The sequence below is a fragment of the Scyliorhinus torazame genome, chromosome 4, assembly GCF_047496885.1.
Source record: "Scyliorhinus torazame isolate Kashiwa2021f chromosome 4, sScyTor2.1, whole genome shotgun sequence".
Taxonomy (NCBI): Eukaryota; Metazoa; Chordata; class Chondrichthyes; order Carcharhiniformes; family Scyliorhinidae; genus Scyliorhinus; species Scyliorhinus torazame.
The window spans coordinates 174,263,975-174,274,959 of NC_092710.1; positions in this window are offsets into that span (position 1 = coordinate 174,263,975).

The window sequence follows — 10,985 nt, forward strand, 5'->3', positions numbered from 1 at the left end:
TCAATAATCCAATACACCGATTAGTAAGATTTAAATCAAAACACATTTATTATACACAGTAATCATTACTCATGCACAAATTCTACGTCTAAGCTACTTCTACAACTAACAGGCCTATACTTAACTTGGAACTGGCCCACCAGGTCAGGGAAACAAATGACCTTTCTTTCTGGTTCTGAGCCTGCGGGATTCGAAGTTGGTACAGATTGGAAGCTAGGAGCGCCTATCTCGTAGCGAGCATTGAATTAAACTTACGAGTTCGATCTTCACTGCTCCGGTCACGGTCAATGTTGGTTTGTTGTTGCTGAGTGACCCGAGCAGGAAGAAGAGCTGAAGAGGAGCTGCTGAAGAGTGAAGAGCGATTTGAACTTGGGGCTCAATTCTTATAGTCCCTGTGGTGTTGGGTGCTCTGATGCACAGATGAACCAACACAGTTGTATTTGGTACAACTCTATTTTATTTTAACTTCTATATACAGTTCGGTCTGGATACTCTGCACGTTGTGTCTCCCTGAGTGTGTAGAGTAACAGGTCTGTACTTGTCCTGGTCTCCAGCTAATACTGGCCACCAGGTGTCGTGTTTGTCCTTTTATACTGTCCCTGTCCTTGTCTGTGATTGGTTGTGGTGTTGTGTGTTCTGATTTGTCTGTTGGTGTGTCTATCATGATGTGTGTGTTTGAATATCATGACAGTCCCCAGGGGCTTCCGCCTTTTGGGGCGGACCCTGTACCTGGTCCCAAGTGATTGGACATTGTCCCAATCGCTTGGTTCGATTTTCTCCAATGCTGGAGCGGTTCCCTGATCGATGGGCGGTCTTGAGGTGCTCGTTCACCTCCTTTTGTGTAGGTTCCTGCTGGCGCCGAAGAATCTGGTTTTGCTTTGTGTGTCTAAATGTTGCTTATTGTTCCCGGGGATTGCGCATTAGTATGCAGATGGCTGTTGTTTTGTTATGCTGATGGTTGCTGGTATTGATAGTATCTGGCCTTTCCAGAGGTAAATACACAGCCAACCTGCAGCTGCTCGTTTTTGTCTTGTTGGCTGACCTTCCCATCAGCCTTTGCCGTTCGCCATTTTGAATCGTGAGTTGGCCATTTTAAGTGGCTACAGGCCTCAGGTTGCAATTTAAAGGAGAAATGAGAGGGAAAGAGTCAGAGGAGTTTAGCGAGAGACTCCAGAGCTTGGAGCCTAGGCAGCTGAAGGCCCAGCAAAGGAAGTGAAAGAAAATTTATTTTCAATAACTCACCCCTTAAAAAGTTTTCAACGTTTTAGAATCTTGAATGGAAACAAATGCTTCCAGCTGCCTGGAGTTTCCTATCATTGTGTTGTATAGAGTTTGCTCAGGGAAGCCTCTTTTTTCAAATTGGGTTTATGTATATGTGCAGTAGCATGTAATATTACCAACGCAGTTTTAATCAGTGGTCAAACAGGAACTTCTGTCATGTTGTCACACACTTTCAATGTCAGAATCAACAGAGGATAAATATTTATCACAGGTAAATCTTGTGATTGAACATATGAACATATGAACAAGGAGTAGGAGTGGGCCATTCTGCCTCTCGAGACTGTTCCTCCATTTAATAAGATCATGGCTGATCTGACAGAAACTTCAAATCTGCATTCTGTCCACCCCCGATAACCTATCACCCCCTTGCTTATTAAGAAATTATCTACCTCTGCCCAATATCCAAAGACTCTGCATCCACTGCCTTTTCAGGAAGAGAGTTCCAGAGACTCATGATTCTCTCAGAGAAAAGATTTCACCTCATCTCCATTTTAAATGGGTGACCACTTATTTTTAAATAGTGACCCCGTGTTATTCTCCTAGAAGAGGAAACATCCTCTTCACATCCACTCAGTCCGGATTCCTCAGGATCTTATATGTTTCAATCAAGTCGCCTTTTACTCTTCTAAACTCTAGTGGATACAAGCCTTGCCTGCCCAGCCTTTCCTCATAACATAGCCCACTGCATCTTAGTACTGGTTTAGTCAACCTTTTCTGAACTGCATCCAACACACTTACATCTTTCTTGAAATAAGTTGACCAATATTGTACACAGTACTCCAGATGTGGTCGCTGTCTAACTGAAGCATAACTTTCTTAAAATTAATTTTTACGGGATGTGGGTAGGAGAAAATTTGTTGCCCATTCCTAATTGCCCTTGAAAAGGTGGTGGTGAGTTGCCTTCTTGAACTGCTGCAGTCCATGTGGTGTAGGTACACCTGCTGTGCTGTTAGGGAGGGAGTTCCAGGTTTTGACTCAGCGACAGTGAAGGAACGGCAATATATTTCCAAGTCAGGATAGTGAGTGACTTGGAGGGAAACTCCCTGGTGGTGGTGTTCCTATGTATCTACTGCCCTTGTCCTTCTAGATGCTAGTGGTTGTGGGTTTGGAAGCTGTGGGCGCCAAAATGCACAGTGGTTAGCACTGCTGCCTCACAGTGTCAGTTCCGGCCTTGGGTGGTTATCTGTGTGAAGTTTGCATTTTCTCGCCGTGGGTTTCCCTCAAGTCCTACAGTTTCCTCCCATAGTCCAAAAATGTGCAGATTAGGTGGATTGGCCATGCTAAGATTACTCCTTGGCGTCCAGGGATGTGCAGGTTAGGTGGGGGTAGGGGAGTTGGCGTAGGTAGGGTGCACTTTCAGAGGGTCGGTGCAGACTTAATGGGCCAAATGGCCTCCTTCAACACTGTAGGGATTCTATGGTTCTAAGGTGCTGCCTAAGGAGCCTTGATGAATTTCTGCAGTGCATCTTGTAGATGGTACACACCAGTCCTACTGTGCCTCGCTGGTGAAGGGAGCAAATGTTTGTGGAAGCGGTGCCAAACAAGCGGGCTGCTTTGTTCCGGGTGGTGTGGAACGTCTTTTGTATTAATTTCCCCTCGGAATAAATGACAACCAGCTCAATTTTATTTGTACTAAACACGCTGGTGTCCATCCACGAAGGGATTGATTGAGATTGCCTAATCTTATTTCATGTTGGATTCTTACAGCTGGGAACAGGGTGCAGACTCATTCGATCAGTTTGAATGTTTTCAACCCACATCCCAGAGGCAAGGGAGTCATGTCCTAACTCAGAAGCACCACCCAAGCCCGCGGGTTTCAATTTTTTAACCAGAATGAGTAAGACATAACATGCCCTTCACAGGATGTGTTGCGAAATACTGGTTGCACATTGTTACTCAAATGGTGGTTATTGCCTGATTTAATTTGAGTTTTCTGGATTAGGCATTGCTTGGGGGTTTGTGATTGCAGTTGCCAGATTGATTAACCAAGTGGTAGATTTATTAATTAAAATATAATTTTAGTGTAATATCTAGCTCCCAGCAAATTGAGGACCTCGGTAGGGAAAACTCAGATTCAGCTATTTTGTTAGATGTAAAACCCTTCCCCACAGCTTACTTTCTGTCATAAATAATCATTTTTGTTAATCTACTGTTGTTATGGCATCTCGAGTTAAACTAAACTCAGTTGGTTACGTATGTCCAAAGCCAGCTCTAACTCTGAAATTGCCCTTTGTGTACCCGAACAGGCGCCGGAATGTGGCGACTAGGGGATTTTCACAGTAACTTCATTGCAGTGTTAATGTAAGCCTACTTGTGACAATAATAAAGATTATTACTATTGTTTACAAATATCAAACTGGACTGGAATTTACCTTGTTTGAGTTTACTCAGTTTCAGGTGACTATTAAGCAAAAACCAATATTGTTGATCTAACAGGGCTGTGTCTAATTATGAATGGCCCAGACAGCGTGTGTCTCAATGAGACTGCATCTATTCACATGGTTTTCCAGTGAAGCATCCGGTAAAGTCAATGACTCCACATATTAGTTGAACTTTTAAAAATAAAAGTTGAATTAATAAATTCAAACATGAGAGATAGAAACATTTACTTTGATTCATGCCACTAAATCTACACCAATTACAGCTTGCTCTCTGGCCACTGTTTCAAACAGGGCCAGATCGTTTACAACCTCTACATCCTATTCTGCCCTGAGCTAAGTTACCAGGGGCGGGATTCTTCGGAAACCGGCGGGGCGGGCAACTGTGGTGCGAAGGAGTGGCCTGAACCACTCTGGCGTCGGGCCGCCCCGAAGGTGCGGAATCCTCCGCACCTTCAGTGGCTAGGCCGGCACCAGAGTGATTTGCGCTGCGCCGGCAGACGCGGAAGGGGCTTCGCGCCACGCCAACCGGCACCGAAGGGCCTCCGCTGGCCGGCATGAGTTGGCGCATGCGTGGGAGCGCCAGCGTGTGCTGGCGTCATCCCAGCACATGCGCAGGGGGGGTTCATCTCCATGCCAGCCATCGCGGACCGGTACACCAGCCGGCGCGGAGGAATAGAGTGCCCCCACAGCACAGGCCCGCCCGCGGATCAGTGGGCCCCGATCGCGGGCCAGGCCACCGTGGGGGCATCCCCCGGGGCCAGATCCCCCCGCGCCCCTGAGGACCCCGGAAGCCGCCCGCGAGCCAGGTCCCGGGGGCAAATACCTGTCGTAACAACGGGCGGCCACTCGGACCATCGCGGGCCGGAGAATCACCGGGGGAGGGGGGGAGCGCTGCCAGCAGCCGCCGACCGGCGCGGCGCACTCCCCGCCCCCTCCATATCCCCGGTGCTGGAGAATTCGGCAGCCAGCGGGGGGGGCGGGGGGGGGATTCACGCCGCCCCCCCCGCCAATTCTCCGACCCGACGGGGGGGTCGGAGTCTTTCCTATCACAAAGAGTGCTCCTTCTCAGGAGCTCTAGTTCTGCAACATTGCAGTTTCACTTTATAGTTCAGTCCATCCACTACTGAAACACTCATTTATTGATTTACCATCTCCAGGGTCAAATTGGGTGACGCCCTCCTGGTCAACCCCATATGCACCTACTGATCGGCCACCCTGGTCCTCGGTGATCGACATTGGTTCTTGGTCCACAAAGCCTCTCATTTTAAATTCACATCTTTGCGTTTAAATCCCTTCAGGTCTCACTTCTCCCCATCTTCGGAAACAAGGCTGGTTCTACAATCCACCCCAACCCAAACCTTCTATTCCTCCAACTCTGAACTGTTGTGCATTTCCTTTCTTTTCCCAGTGCTATACTAACAAGCCCCAAGCTAATAATAACAAAATAATCACTTATTGGCACAAGTAGGCGTCATTGCAGTTACTGTGAAAAGCCCCTAGTCACCACATTCCGGCGCCTGTTCAGGGAAGCCAGTATGGGAATTGAACCCGCGCTGCTGGCCTTGTTCTGCATTACAAGCCAGCTATTTAGCCCACTGTGCTAAACTAGCCCCTAGCCTCACACTCTAGAATCCTCTCCCCAAATCCCTCTGCTCCCCAAATCTCTACTTTCCTTTATGACCCTTCTTAAAATTTACCTCTTTTACTCAAGCCTTCTTACGAATACCTTTCCTTCAGTTTGACATTCATTTGTTTTGACAATACCTCAATAAAGTGTTTTGGAATGTTTTTCTGCACTAAAGGCGCTATATATAAGGCACTATATATTGTGGCAGTGTGGCACAGTGGTTGGCACTACTGCCTCACAGCACCAGGGACCGAGGTTCAATTCCGATCTTGGATGACAGTCTGTGTGGAGTTTGCACGTTCTCCCTGTGTCTACGTGGGTTTCCCCCGGGTGATCAGGTTTCCTCCCACAGTCCAAAGATGTGTAGGTTAGGTGGATTTGCCATGACCAATGCGTAGGGTTAAGGGGTAATGTGGGGGAATGGACCGAGGTACTGTGCTCTTTCGGAAGGTCGATGCAGACTCGATGGGCTGAATGGCCTCCTACTGCACTGTAGGGGTTCTATGGATACAATTCATTGTAAGGATTTCTGATACGGAGACAAGACCAAAAAAGGATGATTTTTCACAGAGCATTATAATCATTTTCTAATAAAGGACTATTAATTAAAACCCACATGGATCATCCTGCCTAGCATTCCCCAAGGCAAACTGTGCTTTAATTAAACCAAACATTAAGCTGTGGATAAATAGCGCCATCTATTGTTTGCTTGTAGAATCTGTAGCACCAGTGCTGTAATTGATATGGAAACAATTAAGGTCAGCTATCACAAGCTGAAATAGATATAAGTGAAGATATATCTTCTGAAATATGCACTGTCGCAAATACTAAAATCATTGGACAAACTTTTGCTAAAAAATGGCGGTGTCAATTTCTGATTGAAGGCCAGTGTGTTTCGCCCCAGAAACATAGACAGGGGGCTGGATTCTCCGCCGGAGGGATGCTCCATTTTGCCGGCAGCCCCAGGGTCTCCCGACGCCATGGGGCTGCCCCACAATGGGAAACCCCATTGACCGGCCGGCGTAACGGAGCATCCCGCCGGCGGGGCGGAGAATCCAACCCCGAGTTTCTGTCCAGATCTTCTGACACTTTAGCCACAATCTACCGGCCACATCGCACCGGGCGAGAGAACGAGTGGGCCGGTTAGATAGCGGGAGTGGCCGATTTGGGTACCACACCGGGCGTCGATCGGTTTGCGATCTAACCGGCTCGCTCCCGTTGGTGAGATCAGGATCCCACCACGGCGAGAAACCAATAATCAACAATTAAGACCAACTCCCATCCCATTAATGGTTTCCCATGGTCATGTGGGCGCTGTTTAGTACACCTGTTTGAAAATGTGACGCTGGTGGAGTTGCTGCTGTGGGGGTCCAAGGAGGTGAGTAGCCATCTTCGAAATTGGACAGTCAATCCGAGGGCATTGGGGCCGCTGCCTCAGTGCGCGGGAGGAGCCTCCGGGGAGTGGACTGGCTCGGTGGGAGATTGGGCCACCATCATTGAGACGGGTCACTCCTGGGCTGAGGGAGCATGGGTGCTGCACCCGCAGGTCCGGCATGCCACTTCCCCGACACCCATAGCGGGAGCAGCTCCAGCTACTGCCTGTCCGTCCCACTGAACATCCCCGTGACAGAACCCCATCCATGGTAACATGGTGATGGTCACTTTAACTCTCACTGACCGTGGCAGCCTTTGGCTGCAAAGTTGAAGGCTATGGCTAATGGGAATGGCAATCCTAGTAATGTGAGCACCTCACTGCTCGCAAGTGCATCCCTGTGGGTAGACCTGCCATGTCGCAGGCGGTTGTTACTGCCTAGCATCCCAATCAGATCGGGAGGCCTGGATACTTTGCCTGAACTCTGGAGGCATCAACACCACAGAGGCAGCAGCCAACATTCTAACACCCAGGAGCTGGACGTCAGCCCTGGCGACATCCATGCGACCAGAGGGTGGGTGTGTGGACCAGTAACCAGCGACCGATCCAGGTAACGTTGATGCCGGGGGTCTGGGGTTTGTGGTCCAGTGCCCAGGGGACCGGGGGTACATGTGCAGGGTGAGTTGGATGCCACCCAGAGAGAATGTAAAGGTGGGGGAAACCTGGGGATCCGAGGGCCCCAGGGTGTGATCTTTTGGGACAATGGACATGTGGTCAGTGAGAGGGTAGGATCATCATGCTGACATGAACAACTCAAATGTGACAGGTTATTTGGGTGGGGGCTGGTAGATACTCACCTCTGCGGCGCAGGGCAATGTCAACATCGGTGGCCGCTCTGTCCTCGGCCACCTCCGAGACCTCGAGGGCCTGCTTCAAGTAGGAGATAAGGACGCTGGGGTCCAGCACCCCGCCGCCTGTCTGGGCCCCTCCCGTTTGTTGTTGGCCACCTTTGCCTGCGGGACAGAGTAAGGGCATTGTAAGCCGCTCATTTCATGCATAGCGGGGTGTGTGGAGGGAGGGGTGGTGGGCATGATGCGCTGGGACACATATCAGGATTGTGCTGGGCAGGACAGCTGTGGGATTATGGGGGGAGGGGGTCCGGGTGTAGCAGGCTGGACCAGTGCCAGGGGGACGGTGTCAATTCACCGTGCGGCCCGGTGAAAGTCAACAAAGGACAAAGAACAACACAGCACAAGAACAGGCCCTTCGGCCCTCCAAGCCTGTACCGGTCATGATACCACCCTTGGCCAATACCCTCAGCACTTCCTAGTGCCGTATCCTCTATACCCATCCTATCCATGTATTTGTCGAGAAAAGAACAAAGAACAATACAGCACAAGTTATTGAGATTCTTGCAGCTGTGGGTGGCGGTCCCTCTTGTCACACTCCCTGAGCGGATGGCCCATGCCACTGCCTCCCAGGTGGCACTGGCTGCCCTGTGGCTGACCCTCCGACCCCCTCAGGGGAAAAGGGTGTCCCATCTTGACTCCACCACGTCCATGAGCCTGGCCAGGTCGACATCTCTGAATCGTGGAGATGGTCTGTGCGGTGGCATGGCTGCATGCTGCCTAGGGTTCGCTCTGTGGGGTCGGTTTAACTGCCACTCTCTCTCTCATTAGCGAGGATTTGCAGAGTGCGGTCCTGGCTAATCAGCTGGTAGGACAGTCATTTGCGGCGTGAAGCCTATGGGGCTTCATTAAGTAGCCTAATTAACATTAGATACCGGTGACTGCCTCGCTGGGTTGGCTGTTGGGAGACTCCCCAAAATTTCCCATTCGCTACCACACGTAGAACGAATTTGGTTACATCGCGCCCATGGTCAAAAAAAAGGAGGGGATGTGTTTTGCTCTGTAACTCTGGCAAATCAGGCTCTGTACACGAATTGTAAAAGATCGGCCTGATCTCAAAGAGAAACTGAAGCCTCCTCCCCCCCCATCATCGCCGTCATCGGGGCTTCAGTTCTCCTCTCTCCATCATGCTGGTAACGGGTCCTCAATGCCCCCCCCCCCCCCCCCCCCCCACTCAATCATAGTTGACAATGGGGTTTCAGTGCCCCCACATCTCAGTCATTTAGTATTGAAATCTTTGACAGTTTTAATATGTATTAATGGCTTGAGTAAAATCACATTCAGAAAGACTTTAATAGTTTAGGTAACTGGGCCAATAGGTTGTAGATGCAGTTTGACAAGAGTAAGTGTATATAATTTGTATTTGTGCAAGGAATCAGTAGTGGGTACATTGTGCCGGCCAGGAAAGTAGTTAGTTAACATATATTTTTTTCATGTTTGTAGTAATCACTAAGCCAGGCAATAACTTCCGCGCTGGCTAAATGGAGCTCTCTGAACCCTCTGCAGTCTGCAATGATGTGAATCATTGATTGGTGGGTACCACAGCTGCAGTCCGGCTTCCCTGCAAGACTCCACTTGCGCCGATTTGCTGCCTAAAGGATTTGACGGTGTGGAAATGGTTGAGGAGAACCCAATGTTGGCCTGGCAGGTTGAAGCCGGGTGGGCAGGCTGTTATATCTGTGATGAGGAAGTGTTTTTTAATAGTGACATGGTGGCTCCAATCCTGATGCCATAGGGATTCTGTTGTTATTCTTTGGCACGGTGGTCTTATCCGTACAGGATGCCGTGATGGGAGGTGAGCAGCAGGTGGATAGGTTAGGTCCTGTGTAGTCATTGTCTTGGGTTGATGTAAACCTTCTCCTGGAGCTTTCTTGTTGCAATCTCATTCCTTATGTCAGGGGGTGGGATGCTGCTCAGGACTGGGAGCCAGGGGAGTTGAGTTGATCAGAGGGTAGCTGAGATGTTGTGTTGAGCTGGGTATTTATAAGACTGGCATTGGATGAATTGTACCATAGTGGTGCGTAATACTCTGCAGTTGAGCAGACGATGGCAGAAACTGAGGTCCTTAAGGTTTGAACATCTGCACCATGAAGAGCCAGCAAGTTTGAAGAGATTGTTTCATATTTTGACCTTTGCTACTTCTTGCTCAGATTTTGTGCAATGTCAGTATCAGTAGTCAAGGATAATACCAAGATTAAACAAGATATTGTTTGTGATTCAGTCTCTTGCCATTCAAGGAGATGTTGAGTTGGCGCTGGCATTGTGGAGGTGGAGTAGGCCTGAGACTGTTTTATTGATGTCTTACTTGTCTTGCAGTTGTTGGCCAGCATCGTTGTTGTTTAGTGTTGCTTCTAGTTTAGAAAATGTCCGAGCCTGAGAGGCACAGTAGATATCGTCAGCATAGATAAACCTCCAAGACAGGGTTGGAGGAAGATCATGGATATAGATTGAAAAGGGTTGGTACTGGAACACATACCTGGGGGAGCTTGTTGATCTTTTTCCTCCAGGTGCTTGTCGAATCCCCCATGTGCACCCCCTGAACCATCCATCTAGGTGTACTAGTTTGATTGTGTCAGTAACACAGAGGAAGGACTCTTGAGATTTTGGCAAGGAGACTAGTGTGCCAGAGTGTGCCGGTAGCTACACCGAAATCGAGAAAGACGGTGCCTGTTTTGAGTTTATTTTCAAAGCCATTTTCAATGACGGTGGTGAGGGCAAGGACCGGGTTGCATGCGCTTTGCCCTCGCTGAAAGCCAGCTTGTTCAGCTGTCAACATTTTCTCCCCCTCTGGCTCGATCTACTCAGTCAGTATAAGGTGACCAACCTGCGGCCCGGGGGCCAAATATGGCCATCAGGGTTCTGAGTGCGGCCGAAGATACATTTTGTTGCTTGTTTCCCATGTGCAGAGGTGCCTCATTCCTTTGGTTTCCATCCACGTAACTTTTGTTCCTGCCAGTGTGACTGAAGTAATACGCACGTAAAGTAACCGCTTGTGAAATGAGGCACGTGCTGATTGCACACATTGAGAACCATGCACTCTCTCTGCATCCAACCTTGGTGTCAATATTTCATTTGTTTTTACTGCTTGAAGTTGATGGCAGTACTATTGTGATGAATGTAGGAAACTTTAATATACATTATATTATATATCTGTTGCAGTAATGTTATTCAAAGTCTAGGTTAAGGTATATATATCTGTTATAATAACATTGTTAAATACCCTAGGTTAATGTATCCAGTCGATGTGTATTCCAAGACTGAAATTAAGATGACGTAAAAGTGAGATAATCATTAATTCCAACCATGTACTTATTTACCCATATGGGGTTAATGGAATATTGTGTATTTTAGATGGTTCCTGGGGGGGAGGGGGGCTACATAATTTGAAACATTGTGTTTAGGTAAGCAGGTCATGG